Raw genomic sequence first — 17,139 nt, 5'->3', positions numbered from 1 at the left:
TTCCAGTCAGACTAATGACAACGACAATAAAGCACATTTACAAAAGGAACTAAGAACTGGAATGGGATTATTAAGTACTCGTATCGGTACTCAGTATCGGCAAGTACTCAAATGTAAGTACTTGTACTCATACTCGGTCTGGAAAAAAGTGGTATCGGTACATCCCTAGTTTGATGCATGAATTATGAGGACCTTTGTCAAGATTTTTTGCCCTGAGTGTTTTCATTCCTTCTTAGGCATGAAAACCACACCATACCATACCAAACCATACCATACTATACCACACCATACCATACCAACTTTATTTATAAAGCACTTTAAGAACTTTACAGGTGGCCAAAGTGCCGTACACGAATCATAAAACAAGGAAATGAATATATAAGTAAGTGAAAACAGTGATAACACAGGGTGCAAAGCAGGTTAAGAACAAAAAAGTACAACCATCATAAAAACAGCATGGGAAATATAAAAAAACAATAAAAAAAAAACCCAATATGATTGAAATTTGTTAATAACCTGTTTTTTATGGAGTTCCAAAAATGTCCACTCAGCTGGACACCGTGCAACAAACATGATGTTTTCTCATATTTTAGCATACTCTAATACTAGTTATTATTCACTCCAAGGGGAGAATATGAAAAAAAAAAAAACTTTTTGTTTAAGAAAACTGTTAATTACAGTCTAATAACAAATAGCAATTGATTTACTCTCAGACATGTTAGTGCAGATCGGGTTTATCTAGAACAGCAAAGTTACAGGAATGGTATGAATGTCAGTGTATGGGATGATGCATAAGCGTCCACTGTGTCGGCTGATATGGAACTAAAACAACAAAACCCATGAATATACAAGAGAACAGCTGCAGAATAACTGTCCACTGGAGTGACCAGTATGCATGAAAGGGTTCATGTCAAAGTGAAAACAGATTTCTACAAAGTAATGTCATTCATTATCTGATCTGCTTTATAGCCATGGGGGTCACTAGAGCTTATCCCAGGTACTTTATGGGCAAAGGCGGGGTACACCCTGGACATGTCACCGGTTCATCACAGGGCTGAACATACAGAGACAAACAGTCACTGTCACATTCACACCGATGGGCAATTTAGATTAACCCATTAACCTATTAGTGCATGTGTTTGGATGGTGGGAGGAGCCAGAGTATCCGGAGATCTCAACCTGGCTTTTCTGCCTCCGTCCGTAATAATATACATTATATAGACTAAATGTCATTTAAAATTCACGTTTATTTGCAACATAGTATAGCAAACTATTACAGTACATGATCAAAAACAAATTAATTTTAGTAAAAAACATGTCTCTGTTATGAATGTCTGGGGTCGCCAGAAATTTGTGATGTTAAAATGGGGTCATGAGCCGAAAAAAGGCTGAAAAACACTGTTGTATACTGTCAGTAATCCTGTGCATTACAAGTATATGTGTGAAAAGTGTCTGAACTGTGGATTTTAATTAATGTTTTATTGACTCACTGATTTTATTGGCGATTTTATGTTGTTGTCAATCTTTTTTATTCAGAAGTCAGTTATAAAAATATCCACCATTACAATTTGTTCACACCTTGTATAATACACACAGAGTGAGCAAACCAAAAGGAAAGCAAACATAACACACAATTTAACAACCCTCATCCCCCCACCCCCCCACCCCCTCCCCCATCCCAGGACTTATAACATAACACACCAAGGGAGGCCACGTAAATTGTAATTATATTCAGCTTGAGTTATCAATATATTGTTGAAGGGGATGCCGAATCTGAATAAACTGGTGTAATTTATTTAATAATGAGAACCAGATTCTCTCTAGGTGAGAGAGTTTAATCATTTCTTCCAACCATAATTTAACTGAAGGAACTCCTGATTTTTTCCAGAACAAAATTAGCTTTTTTGCTACAATAAGTGCATAAGATAGCAGATGACGGTGGTGTTTGTTAAGTTGTGAAAAGGCCATTCCACCGAATGGGTGCTATTTCCGTCCCTAGGACATTATATGTATAAATGTGCATGAAAATCAACTCTAAAATTCATTTTACTATTAAGCAAAGTGTCCTGCACATTGATCTAATTGCAAATTTCAAATATTGATTTGAAAACATTAATAAAAACTACCTAGAACATTGGAAAATAGCATTTGTCGCCTGTCCCCATTCTCTAATGCTACACTTTACTGTGAAATATAATGATTAAAATACTTCAGAAATGTTTTTTTTTTTTTGCATTGATGTGTGACTCCATATTCCATCTATGCTTTAAATACATTTTTTTCATGAGAAATCCATAATATTTTTGTGAAAATATACATTTTAGTCGTGTTCCTGGGTTCTCACTCAGTCCTGTTACCCTAACACATTCTCCCCTCAGAAAAATTTGGAATATTCCACAAGTCCCATGTTCAACAGGAAGTGACATCAGCTGGATTTTCTGAAGGCCATGGGAAGATCAAAACTAAGTTCTTTAATTTTTTTTTCTGTATATTTGATGATATTGTAACTGTGACTGAGAAGGTTAATCTCAACGCTCAGTCCTGTTACCAAAATTATTTCTTAGATGTTATTTGTTTATCTTAAAAATACATATTTTTTGCCAATCACAAGAATGTGCTCAGTGTCCTCCTGCTATTCCCATGAATGCCATGTGGCTGTGTTTCATGAACTTGCTAATTCTGTGCTAAAAACTCATTCCTGTTACTTTCAGTCCTGTTACTCAAAGAGTAACAGGACTGAGTAACAGTAACGGGAGTGAGTAGCATCCTCTGGTTTATTGATTTATTAGTGAATGTTACTCAATATAATACTATTCACTTGATTTTAAAGTTGTACAGTCGAAATTATTATATTCATTTGGCTAGTTCTGTTCTAGTATATAGAGCAATCTGCACGTATCTGTGCAACCTCTAAATATGAATTCATTTGCATAAAATTTGGACCGAAGTAATTTGGCCGGATATGGAACCAAATGCAGGGTTCTAATCCAGACAATCTGAAAAAAATTTTTTGGACCACCCTAACACACACACACACACACACTCATTCCTGTTACCCAATGTTCATTCCTGTTACTAAATAACTTTTTCTAAAAAATAAAGATAAACCACCAGATTTTTTCAATTATGTGTGGTCCATTCTTTGTCCAAGTATTTAATGAATTGAATCATAAAAATTTGGATAAATTTGAGGTTTGGGTCTCCTTTAAAATGAAAAAATGACTTTGCAGTTTTGAGAAAATTACAAGTTGCGTGCATATATAGTGATTTTTTTAGTCACAAATATGAATTATTTTAATATGTAACCAACCATTTCTTTAAAATAAACACTTTGTTGAGAGGAGAACAAAGGAATTAGTTGACAAGCTTTTAAGTGTGCTTTTTAAATGTCATGAGTTTTGGTAACAGGACTGAGAAAAATGCACTCGTGTTCCGCTTAAAAACCTTGTAAAAAATGAAATAAAGTTGCCTGAGATGGAATAATACATATTTTGAATAGTTAAATACGTGTGTTATTAGATTCAGTGTTGAAAAAAGATAAAAAATGAAGTTTAATTTGGAAGAGTTATAACAAGCAAATGGCACCCATTCAGTGGAACGGCCCAAAAATGGATACGAGGCTCCAAGTACAACTAAAAGTGGATCAGGTTTCAACTCTATATGAAGTATATCTGTTAGTTTTAAATATGTTCGTCCAGTATGGAATTAATTTAGGACCCAACACATACCTATGGAGAAGAGTGGCTTCTTCAGTAAGGCATTTGTGACAATCAGTACGGTTACATGATGTTTTTTAAATCTGATTTATTTTTCCAAAAGAAATTAATTCAGAACTAAAGTATTTTCTCTTCTGTTTACATGGAAATGTTAAACCTGAATAAAGGTTTACATGAGGTATTAATGAGGTAGATAAGTGAGCTAAAGGGTTTGCGCTGCAGTGCTCACGTTGCCTTGTTCTCGCAGCCCTTCTGTTAGCTTAGCTTAGCATAGTCACTGCATTTCCATGGTCACACGTAGCCAGTTTTTTTAAAGGTGATTTATTGTCTTTTGTAAGCGATTTTCTGAAATCTGAGTCTCCCTAATTATTTCTTTAGATCCACAACTTACTGCACTCATACAATGTTGGGACTTGTGTTGACAGAAGTTGGAAAATCTTCTTGTTGGAAGGAATGCATGTGCTAAATTAGCTTTGCATTAGTTTTTATTTCCCAAGATTTTATTAGTGCAGTAAGTCACATGGCCATGATTTGAGCCTCAATTTGAGATCATATTGACCCCAGCGGACTAAAGGAATGATTAGAGAGAACTGAATTTCACAAAATCAGTCATAAAATACTACGAATCACCTATAAAAGCCTGGCTACGTCTGACCGTAGTAATGAAGCGATTATGCTAAACTAGGCTTAGCTAAGCTAACAGAAGGGCTGTGAGAACAAGGCAATCGGTGCACTGCAGTGCAAACTGATTTGCCCACTTATTGAACTCATTAGTGCATGACAAATGAATTAATAAAAAACAAGTGGTGAACTCTTCCTTCAGGGTTTTCCAGGCTGGTAGATCCCATCAGAATAGCCCACTGGAACGGTTTGGGTTGACTAGACTTAACCCTTTCATGCATGAATTATGAGAACCTTAATCAAAATTTATTTTCTTGAGTGTTTCTATTCCTCTTTAGGCATGAAAAAAACATGATTGATAATTTTGTTATGAATCTATTTTTCATGGAGTTCCAAAAATGTCCACTCAGTTTGACACCATGCATTTTAATTTTTGAAGCAAAAAAAACATGTATTTACTAATACATCATGTGAAAACTATGAAATAAAAAAATGTTATGTTACTAATCTGATGTTTTCTCACATTTTAAAATACTCTAATATGAGTCATCATTCACTTCATGGAGATAATATGCAAAAAAAACAAAAAAAAAACTAAAAACAAAACAAAAAAACACTGTTTAATAATAATAAGTAACTGATTTAGACTCAAACATGTTACTGCAGATCAGGTTTATCTAGAACAGCAAAGTTACAATAATCATATGAACTGCAATGTGTGGGATGATGCATAAGTGTCCACTGTGTTGGCTGATATGAAATGAAAACAACAAAACCCATGAATATACAAGAGAACAGCTGGAGAATAACTGTTTACTGTAGTGACCACTATGCATGAATGGATTAATATTCTTCCGCCAGCGCAGAATGTGTGCGTCATCACGACAGGACAAGACAACGAGCATGTGCGGAATGGCAGGAATTAAAGTCCAAACGGAATAAAGGATTTACATGTCCGAGGAATAATTTAGTTCGGAATTAAAAGTGGATTAAACCAGTGACTTTAATCGGGTTTAAATTTAATCCGAACTTTTCTTTTTCAACTGGAATAAGGTGTTTACATGGGCATCTGAAATAGGATCTAACCTTTAATCAGATTAAACCAGGAAGAAAAGTTGTCATGGAAACGCACGGAATGTTTGAAAGTCAACCTTTGTCTTTAGGTCTGTTTTGTTTTGTTTCATCTGCTAAACTGAAAAAAAAAAAAAAAGTCCTAAAATCATTTGTTTGACAGTGGAGTCTGTTTTCATAAAGTATAACCACTTCGCTTCAGGATTTTTGTGTGATTTCTTTCATGCTTTGCCACCGAGTGCAACAGGAGGCTTTTCATGTCCACTCCAGGAGCTGATCATTTAGTTAACTCTGAGTGTGTGTGTGTGTGTGTGTGTGTGTGTGTGTGATGTGGATGACCTCAGTGTGTTTATGCAGCAGACCCTCTGGGGTTAAAGGTGTCATGCGGCCACTCTCATCTCATTGTCTCCTACAGGAGCTTGTTTCTGGCCACATAATCTCTGTGAGAGCTGGAGGAGGAGGAGGAGGAGGTGTGTGTATGTGCATATGGATTCAGTTTTTTTAGTGGCTGCGTGTCGTTCAGTCAGTCTGGATCACAGGTGTCAAACATGCGGCCCGGGGGCCAAAACCAGCCCACCAAAGGATCCAATCTGGTCCATGGGATAAATTTGTGAAATGCAAAAATTACACTGACGATTTTAACAGAATTCCAAAGTACAATATACAGGGTGGGGAAGCAAAATTTACAATATTTTGAGGCAGGGATTGAAAGACAGTGTATGACCAATTAGTTTATGGAAAGTCATGAGAATTTATTTGCCACAAGAAAATTGACATCATAGAAAATGTTTTTATTCTATGTGTCCTCCTTCTTTCTCAATAACTGCCTTCACACGCTTCCTGAAACTTGCGCAAGTGTTCCTCAAATATTCGGGTGACAACTTCTCCCATTCTTCTTTAATAGTATCTTCCAGACTTTCTCGTAATAGTTTTGCTCATAGTCATTCTCTTCTTTCCATTATAAACAGTCTTTATGGACACTCCAGCTATTTTTGAAATCTCCTTTGGTGTGACGAGTGCATTCAGCAAATCACACACTCTTTGACGTTTGCTTTCCTGATTACTCATATGGGCAAAAGTTTCTGAAAAGGTATGGATAATAGTGTTAGGTATGATTATGACATCAATATATGTTTGGTTTCAAAACAATTGACGTAGTGCCTGCTGAGAAAAAAAACAACTAAATGTTCATTGTAAATTTTGCTTCCCCACCCTGTATATGTAATCCCTGGGGCACAAAAATCTGTTTTATGTTGTTTTTTTATTGAACGGATATCAACAGTTACAGAAATGTTTTAACAGCTCAGATGACCTTTGAATGTAAGGAAAAAATACAATAACAAACATGCCACTTGGTTTGGTCTGTGGCAGCGTCCTTAGCAACAAGCATAGCAACGGCAGAAAACGTTCCACTGTAAAAATTTTATGCCGAGATGTGAAATATTCATCGTAATAACAAACAAACCAAAGATCATTTATAAGAACTGAATGAATATTGTGAAATTTCAATGTATATTTCTTACTAGAAATATCACCAAAATGCTTTTTTATGGCCAAACTATCTTGAAATACCACATTTTCCACTGAGAATGAAAGGAATGACCGCCATATTTTTATTTTAAGAAGCCTAGCTGCAAGCGGTCACGTGACCCGTCTTCAGGCCAATGGAAAAGAATGGGATAAAAAAAGGTGAACATTTTACACTTTTCAGGCCCTAATTATGAAACTGATACATTTTGCACTGTGGATAAATGTAGCTGTTTCACATTTTGATATGAGACTGGGTTGTAACAGTCAAGGATGTTAAAATCCTTTTAGGTCAATTCAATCTGAAGTGGGTCAGACCAGTAAAATACCATCATAATAACCTATAAATAATGAAAAAAGCTACTTTTTCTTTTTGTTTCAGTGTAAACAAAATAAAATTACACAAAAATGTTTACATTTACAGAGTAGCCTTTTACAAAAAAATGTGAATAACCTGAACAAATAAGAACAGCCTGAAATGTCTTAAGAGAAGTAGTTGTACCAAAATTGTACCAATATTCTGCCTGTTCGTAAATGTTTTGTGTATTTGTAGATCCACTGTGATCTGTAAGTTGTCATGCACATGTATCAATGATAGACTATGGTGCAATATTGTTATAACTGCACTTATTTTCCTGAAGAATTTTCAGGTTCATATATTTTTACGTTGTGTTCAAGTACAGTTCATAGATGTAAACATTTTCATTATGAAATGTGACTTTTTTCACTCAAAAACACAGAGAAAACTTTGGAGTTGATATTATTTATCAGCTAAAATTTACTTAGGAGGCCAAATGAGCAGCCATTTTTGTCAAAAATAATTTGTAAGAAATGCATAGAACTGTGTTGAAATAATGCTAATCCATTTGTGCACAGACTACTGATATTATTTGACAGTGGAAGCTCTATTTTCACAAATATTGGATTTTGAATAGCACGTGTATGTGAAAACTTTTGCTGGTGGACAGACGTGACATTACCCATGATGCTCTGGTCAGTACCAGTACTTTATTAGTAATAAACTTATAGACTTACTATTGCTAATTCTCCTCTTATTCATAAATGTTAGTATTGTGGATCTAAAACAATAACAGCTGACACAAAAACACAAAATGTGTCAGTGGACGGATGTGACATGGTTGTTCCAGATCCCATCGTACTGATGCTCGGCAGCCATGTCACCGTTTACACTAATGATCCCTGTGCAAAAACTAGGATCACAATTATTTATTGTATAGTTTATCATCATACTAAAGAGTAAATAACAATATAGAATTGTTATTTCTTCATAAAAATGCTTATTATTAGAAAAGTGTTGATTTAAAAAGTGACGTGTGACATTCTTCATGTATGTATTCGCGTAACATAAGCAGGATGGATCAGCACCATACTCCATACTGAACCTGTAAAAATAAAACATGTGATATGTAGGATAGAATCTGGTAAGAAAAACTGGGGAATCTAAAAGAATAGAATATTTGTTTTTCAGGTAAATTCAGTTCAAATATAACTTGGTCATTTGTGACATGAAAATACAGCATTAATTGTGATGAAATTGGACATTTTTGAGCTGAAAACATAGTTCATATGAGCATCAACATGTTGAACAGAACTGAAATCCTGTAAATTTGCATAACTTGCATTTACCAACACAAAGTTCCTTTGGGGATTCACTTATATTGATTTCTTACGCACAAAGACAGAAATAAGACCTCTAAGCAAATTTTAGCCGTTAAAATAAGTTTTTGTCCTATTACACTGGTCAACAACAAATTTATTGTTTAAGTTTTTTTGAGCTGATTTAGGATAATTTTGGTGTGCTGAATCCAAAAATCACATTCATTTTGCTCAATCAGGTCAACTTTCTGAACTATGCTACATATTGGCTTTTTAACATTTTTGCTTCCATTTATGGGCATTTTCACATCATATGATACAAAATTCTTTCATATTTCTTGCAATAAACGAGTTCTGAAGATTTACTTTTGCCAATTTATGATTAATGTTTTTTTTTTAATATTACAGGTGAATGAAATGGCTTCGACTAGAAGATCTTGCAAAAATAAGCCTGACGTATTCTGATACATCTGCGGTGAATACACCATTGTACCTAACAGGAATCAAGTCACAAGTTTAATAAAGTGTGCTTACCAATCTTATTTTGGTATTAATTATTATATTTTGTGAGAAGATCAAGTTTTTCAAAATCAAATTAGCAAAAAAACCTGACCTGATTGAGAAAAACAGATGTCATTTTTGGATTTAGCGCTGCAAAATGGTCCTAATTCAGTTGAAGAAACCTAGACAACTTGCAAAAAACATTTTTTTGTAACCCAGTGTTATTTTACTGGTCCGGCCCTCTTTAGATCATATTAGGCTGTATGTGATGTGGCCCCTGGACTAACATGAGTTGGACCCCCCTGGTCTGCATGGATGGGCTGTGTGAGTGCCTCATATCCAGCCTGTAATGACTCAGTGTATTCTCCAGCTCAGTTCCTGTGGCTGAGACTTCACATGAGGATCCAGTTACTGATCTGCTCGTGGCGTCTACATTCTCACACCTCCAACCCTCACACACACCTGGTACGTCCACATATTTTGTCGTCGCTCCTTTCTTCTTTTTTTTTTTTTCTTCTTACATGTGAGACTTTCTGCCTCTGACTCGTTCAGCGTCTCTCTCCTTAACCTGCTTTCCTCTTTCTTTAAGTCATTTCTTTCTTTCTCATATCAGTCATCCTGTTCCCAGGCTGCCATTGTCTGTGTGTGCATTACAAAGCAGCACAAACATTTGGATGTGGTAATAGGCCAATTCAAGGTGTCATCCTACACCTGCAAGTGTCAGCTCCTCTCTCTTACCTTACCCATACACTGTAAAAAAACAAAAAAAACCAAAAAAAAATTAAATCTGTAATTTAACAGAATTTTCACTGTTTATTTTACAGATTTTTTTTTTATAAGATACAGGAAAATATCAGGGAAATGACAAGAATAGACTGTGATTTTACACATCAAATGTAAAATAACATGAAAAACTGTAACTGTGAATAACCAATTATTTATATATATATTTATAGGTAATTTGATTGTTTTAATACATGTAAATTGGCTAAAATTTACTTAGGGGGTCAAATGAGTGGCCATTTTTGTAAAAAAAAAAAAAAGAAAAAGGTAAAAAATGCATAGAACTGTGCTGAAATAATGCTAATCCATTTGTGCACAGACTACTGATATTATTTGACAGTGGAAGCTCTATTTTCAGAAATATTGGATTTTGAATAGCACGTGTATGTGAAAACTTTTGCTGGTGGACGGACGTGACATTACCCATGATGCTCTGGTCAGTACCAGTACTTTATTACTAATAAACTTATATACTTACTATTGCTAATTCTCCTCTTATTCATAAATGTTAGTATTGTGGATCTAAAACAATAACAGCTGACACAAAAACATAAAATGTGGCAGTGGACGGATGTGACATGGTTGTTACAGATCCCATCATACTGATGCTCAGCAGCCATGTCACCGTTTACACTAATGATCCCTGTGCAAAAACTAGGATCAGAATTATTTATTGTACAGTTTATCATCATACTGAAGAGGAAATAACAATATAGAATTGTTATTTCTTTATAAAAATGCTTATTATTAGAAAAGTGTTGATTTAAAAAGTGACGTGTGACATTCTTCATGTATGTATTAGCGTAACATAAGCAGGATGGATCAGCACCATACTCCATACTGAACCTGTAAAAATAAAACATGTGATATGTAGGATAGAATCTGGTAAGAAAAACTGGGGAATCTAAAAGAATAGAATATTTGTTTTTCAGGTAAATTCAGTTCAAATATAACTTGGCCATTTGTGACATGAAAATATAGCATTAATTGTGATGAAATTGGACATTTTTGAGCTGAAAACATAGTTCATATGAGCATCAACATGTTGAACAGAAGTGAAATCCTGTAAATTTGCAGAACTTCATTTACCAACACAAAGTTCCTTTGGGGATTCAATTATATTGATTTCTTATGCACAAAGACAGAAATAAGACCTCTAAGCAAATTTTAGCCGAAATATTCTTTATTAAAGATTAAAAAGTTAAAAAAAAAAAAAAAAAAAAAAAAAAAAAGCAAAATCTCATGTAAAGTTAGGGCAAAAAAGTGTATTTTAATTATGGAAAATTACTGTATTTTTTATGAGGTGGTTATTTTCTGTTATTTTACAGGATTTTTTCGGAACCCCAGCTGCCAGAATATTACCTTTTTTTTTTTTTTTTTTTTTTTTTTTTTTTACGTTTTTTCTTTTTTTTACAGTGTATGTGTGTGTATGTGTGGAAAGAGTATAAGAAAGCATGCAAAGGGATGACGTGTGTGTTCATGTGCTTTTTTACCAGAGGGCTCGTGGACACAGCGAGCAAATATTTGGGAGCAAGCGCTGCCTGTGTGGTGGTTTTGTGTGTGTGTGTGTGTGTGTGTGTGATTGAAGGAATGCAATCTAATCCTCTTCAGAGTGTTGCATCTCTGCCCTGTTGGCCTCACCTCAGGTGATGCAGTGGAAGTTCCCACAGCTTCAGTCGCACCTCGCTGTCTCCACCGCTGCTCATGTAACACCCAATAATCACACTGACCTTTTTTCCTACCAAAGAAATGAACAGACCTCAAGCTAAGTGGATGATAATAATAATAATAATAATAATAATAATAATAATAATAATAATAATAATAATAAAAGATTTCTGCAGGTGGAAGAAGTGTTCAGATCAAATTCAGAGTTTAGATTCTGTATCATAAACCTTTAGCTTTGGTGAAGTTTGTAGGTTTTATCAGAAAAATATAAAGTCAAAGTAGTTCTACGTTAAAAATGTGCTTTGCCAACCAGGGACTATGAATACTAAATTCAAAGAGTGCACTGTGAAAAAGGGTTTTGGGGGTTGGTAAATACAAATACTATACAAATACTATACTATGGAAATCAGTTAAATTTTAACCTGTTAAACCCTGACCATATTTTCAGGGGAAAACGCCTAAACAGACATACCCAAAGTAAATGAAGAATTACTTCACAATAATAAGGTTCATATGGATGTTCTTGGTGTCTATGGACATTTACAGACCTCACAGAATCTATTCCCATTGTCTAAAATATTGTATCTATTACTATGCCTGAATAAACTGTAACAAACTAAAAGAGAAATTAGAATTTTTTATCCTCGCCTGTTTTTTTTTCGGCTGGATTGACGATGATATGCATAAATTAATTGTTCGTGTCGGATACTTTTAATAGTGTATATTTCACCCCACAAAGATTAAAAATCATGTTTGAACATTAAAGTTTGCACTAAAATACACTTTTGATGTACTTCTATTAACATTAGGGTCTAAACTTTGAGCAAAAGTTGAAAAAAACATTCATTGTCCTGATTTATTATATTTTTATAGTAGATGAATATTAATATAATTTTTTCGGCCCATGGGCGGGCTGGTAGGGCTAAAGGGGTTTTAATTAACAGTAATAGTTAGTCAGTAAAATCTGTTCTGACTGGTTAAAGCAGGGGTGTCAAACATACGGCCCGGGGACCAAAACCGGCCCCCCAAAGGTTCCAGTCTGGCCCCTGGGATGAATTTGCAATGTGCAAAAATTACACTTAAGATATTAACAATCAAAATGTCGAACTCGTTTTAGTTCAGATTCCACATACAGAACAATGTGATCTCAACTAAAATAATAGCATAATAACCTGTAAATAATGACTCCAAATTTTCTGAGTTTAATGTGAAAAACATTACACCTATAAATAATAACTCCAAATTTTTCTCTTTGTTTTAGAGTAAAATCCTTACATCAAATTACGAAAATATGAACATTTACAAACTATCCTTTAAACAATAAAACGTGAAAAACCTGAAATTTTGAAAGTGAGATTTTAACATTATTTTTCCTGTTATTAAATATTGTGTGCCTTCGTCGATCCATTTCGTAATATGCATGTATAAGTGGTAAACTGAGGTGTAATATTGTTAAAATTGCACTTATTTTTCTCAAGAAATTTCTTTTTTTTTTTTTTTTTTGAGGTTATTCACATCATTTGTAGATGTACATATTTTCATAATTTAATTTCATTTGCACTAAAACAAAGAGAAAAATCTGGAGTCGTCATTACATACAGGTTATTATGCTATTGTTTTGCGGGTCTGGCCCACTGGAGATCAATTTGGGCTGAATGTGGTCCCTGAAAGAAAATGAGTTTGACACCCCTGGGTTAACAGTAACAACTGCTACTTAAAATAATATAATAAAATCTACACCATAATATTGTGACGTGACGAGCAGCTGGGGGAAGTTTCCCAGCATGCATTGGGACAAACTAGTTGGGACAGTTTTTATGTGTTTTACAGTGTTCTGAGTTGATAAGAAGTGTTGTTTTTAGCACAGTTATGGGATGTTTGACTGTTTTTATTAGTTTTTTTTTTTTTGTAGAATGAATATTTCTGTTGAGTTGCATATTCTTGCGCCATGAGCTAAGTTGTTTCTTTGTTTGTTTGAGAGAGTGAGAGAGAGAGAAAATTTGAGTGATTTGCTGGACATAGAGAAGAGAAAGTGCAACAAAAATATCGATCTCATCACGCTAGTATCGATCCAATACTAGTGATGGGACTTTTGGCTCTTTGAAGGGAGCCGTTCACTGAAAAGAGCCACTCAAAAAACGGGCTCTTTTATGTTTTTGCATTATTTTGAAACACCAATGTTTTAATGACTAAATAGGCTGCATGTGATGATTGACATTACATTTTAAAGGTGTTTAATTGGCGCAGCAGTAAATATTATCTCACCGTAAAAAAGAATAGTTAGTTCAAATGTGTGGGCTAAATACATGACATGAGAGGTGACATTAGGCAAATGCTGGAATTTGACCAAAAACATCCTGGTACATTATGTGGACTAGTCTGTAGCCTAAAAATGAAGAAGAAAATAAAACATTTTCTTATGAAATAACATTTTATTCTCCTCAAAACAAGAACAATAAATGTGTGTAAACATACGGGAAAAAATTGCCCAAAGTACAACAGCGATTAATCACTGCAGTTACTTAAATACCTGAACTATAGTGCAGTTCTCAGAACAAGAACAGTATGTTGGTAAATTGACAGGCAATCGGACACTCCCTCCTTAAAAAGAAAAAGAGCCCTTCAAAAGATTCGATTCGCTCATGAACGTCACATCACTACTGAGTACAATATTAAGTCTAATGATTACACAAAGCAATTGACATTACAACAAATTTTAAGTTAAATGAACTTGGCGTTTAGTGAATAGAATAGAATCTTTATTGTCATTATGCGAGGCACAACGAAATTTCGTCCAGCAGCTCTTGGCATTAAGGCACACATATTTACACATATAATATAAAAGGCACATCTAAGATATGTATATATATATATATATATATATATAAATAGAAAAAGAAAAAAAAAAAGAAAAAAATAGAAAAAAAAGTGTGTTGTACTTAAAATAGTAATTCCATTCAAATCAAGCATTTCAGTTTAATACACTCAAGTTTTCATTACTCATTACTGAAATTTTTTAAGGCAACCGGTTACCTCAGATTTTTTAAGTAAACTCAATTTATCTGGTCTCACAGTGTGTGTATAAATTTTTTTGGGACACCCTGTATGTATGTATGTGTGTATGTATGTGTGTGTGTGTGTGTGTGTGTGTGTGTGTGTGTATAGATAGATAGATAGATAGATAGATAGATAGATAGAGAGGAGTCCTGCTATGAACTGGCAATTCTTCCGCTTTCGTCCATCCGCTCCTAAAAGAAGAGATGAAAAGAAACAGAAGAGAAGAGAAGAAAAGAGAAGAGCTCTTTATTGCCACTCTTGGGAACAGTGAAAATCAGTTTAGCAGCTCTGTTCTATTTAGCAGCAAAAACACTTAGTGCAAAAAGAACTATAAATAAAAATAAATAAAATACAGTCTACTCTCGTTATGCCGCCAACTTCCGTTCACGGCCAAATTGGCGGTATAGCGAAAATGGCGTTACAACGGGTTGCGTCCATAATGTGCATGTCTTTACTATATGATGTCTATGCTGCCTCCGTTAACCCGTTCTAATTGCGTTTCTAAATAAATCTTGATTCTGTTATGTTGTAAGGGATCATTTAAAGTGGGGAAACATTTTAAGCATTATTATACCGTGTTCGGAAATGACACCCCATCATCTTGAGGCTTTGGTTTAATCCCACGTCCTCTTCCCGACATCCTGACCTACTGAGTGTTCTGCGATAAATGAACGGTGGCCGTTCCGTAGACCTACTCGTAGCTTGTCGCGATCAGCGTCTGGCGCGTTTGTTTCAGTGCATTGTTAAAATTTATGTGTACTCGATGGCCATCACGCTGGCGGTATAACGGTCGGGAAATCAATGGTATAAGTGTTGTTTGTGCATGGAACTGGGCTGGCGGATGGCGATAGGTGGAAATGGCGGTAGCTAATGGAATAATGCATTGGGGATTTTTGTGCAATGGTTTTGGTCGGCGGTGAGCGAAAATGGCGGTATAATGGCGGGCGGTTTAACGAGAGTAGACTGTATCACAGAAAACACTAAAGAAAAATGTAGGCATATGTACAAAAGCTCCAGAATAAAATGCTAAATACACATATGCTGCAAAAGTACTACTAGAACTACTGAAATATATACAAACTTGCTGTATAATATATAATGAGATACAGTATGTAGAACATAATGAAGATACAGTCATGTTCACTGACATGTTGTTGTAATTGCAGCTGTTTTAAAGGGAAGCCTGGTAATGGAAGCAGTCACATTGCATTATCAGTGAACCCCCATGAGGGAAGGTTGACTTCTATTCATTATGATTTGGAGCACTCTGGGGGAGAGCGAAAAGATGTAAACACGTGAAAATTCTGAAAATGAGAACAGTCAGCCAAAGCAAAATAAAAGCTGGGGGAAAAAATTCAGTTACACAGAATCTGCTGCTAATTTGTTTGTGGATTCATCACTTTCATAAACAACTGGATCCCATTAAACTCAGCGATTTCTGTTGTGAATACAGACATTTATCGGTGCATCTTAAAGATCTTCTGACAAAATACTGGCACCAAATGGGTCAGAACCTCCACCTTCTACATCAGGGGTGTCAAACTCATTTTAGTTCGGGGGCCATATTCAGCTCGATTTGATCTGAAGTGGGCTGGACCAGTAAAATAATAACAGTAAAATATGTAAAATTCTATTATGATCAGGTTTAAGTCTACCAAGTTTCCTTAACCCTTCCGGTATCCCGTCCAGCAAGGCCCTTACTCAGCACCAAGTGTGCGTTTTTGGCACACTTGTGGAATAATGTCAAAAAAATTCATTCAGTTTGTTTTTAATTCTTTTACACTTTTTTCTATTTCATCAACTTGAGCTGTAAATAAAAATACCAAATACTCAATAATTGTCACATTTTTTAACCCTTTAAATGCCGTGTTTGTAATGTAAACAAACCATTTTTTTAGATGCAAAAAACACAAAAAATTAATTTTTTTCAATACACTACATAAAAAGTGGATCACATATTATTTTATTTCTGCAGCCTGGCATATGTCAATGATTAACTCCAAGATTGGAGAATTTGCATTATTATTTTTGGCGCTAGGTCAAATGTTCAAAAATACTAGTATCTGTCACCAAGTGTGCGTAAAATGCACACCTATAAATCAAACTATTAAATATTATATATTGATTTATTTTTCTGCTCTAATTTGATTTTATTTTTGTAAATCCAGGTCAGCCCTAATCACACATATCAAATGGAAGGAATAGTGCGTTTTAGGCACACTTGGGCGACAGATGCTAGTTTTGTAATTTTGTTTTGTTTACAATGTGCAAATTTTAGTTGGTGGCCAGAATTTTAAAGATCATGCAAAAATGAACAACTTTTGAATTCTAACCTCATTTAAATTGTGAAAAATAATATGAAGTTTTTTAAAACAAAGTGCAAAGTGTGCCTAAAAAGCGCACCCGGATACCAGAGGGTTAAAAATCTGAATAACATGAACAACTTGAATTGTCTTAAGAAAAACAAGTGCAATTTTACCAATATTCTGCCTCAGTTTATCAGTTTACCATTTACAGATGTGCATTACAATCGCACAAAACATTTAGTAACAGGCAGAATATTGGTAAAATTACATTT

This window comes from Sphaeramia orbicularis, chromosome 18 (assembly GCF_902148855.1).
Source record: "Sphaeramia orbicularis chromosome 18, fSphaOr1.1, whole genome shotgun sequence".
Classification (NCBI taxonomy): domain Eukaryota; kingdom Metazoa; phylum Chordata; class Actinopteri; order Kurtiformes; family Apogonidae; genus Sphaeramia; species Sphaeramia orbicularis.
Note: the sequence above shows the minus strand (reverse complement) of the source record.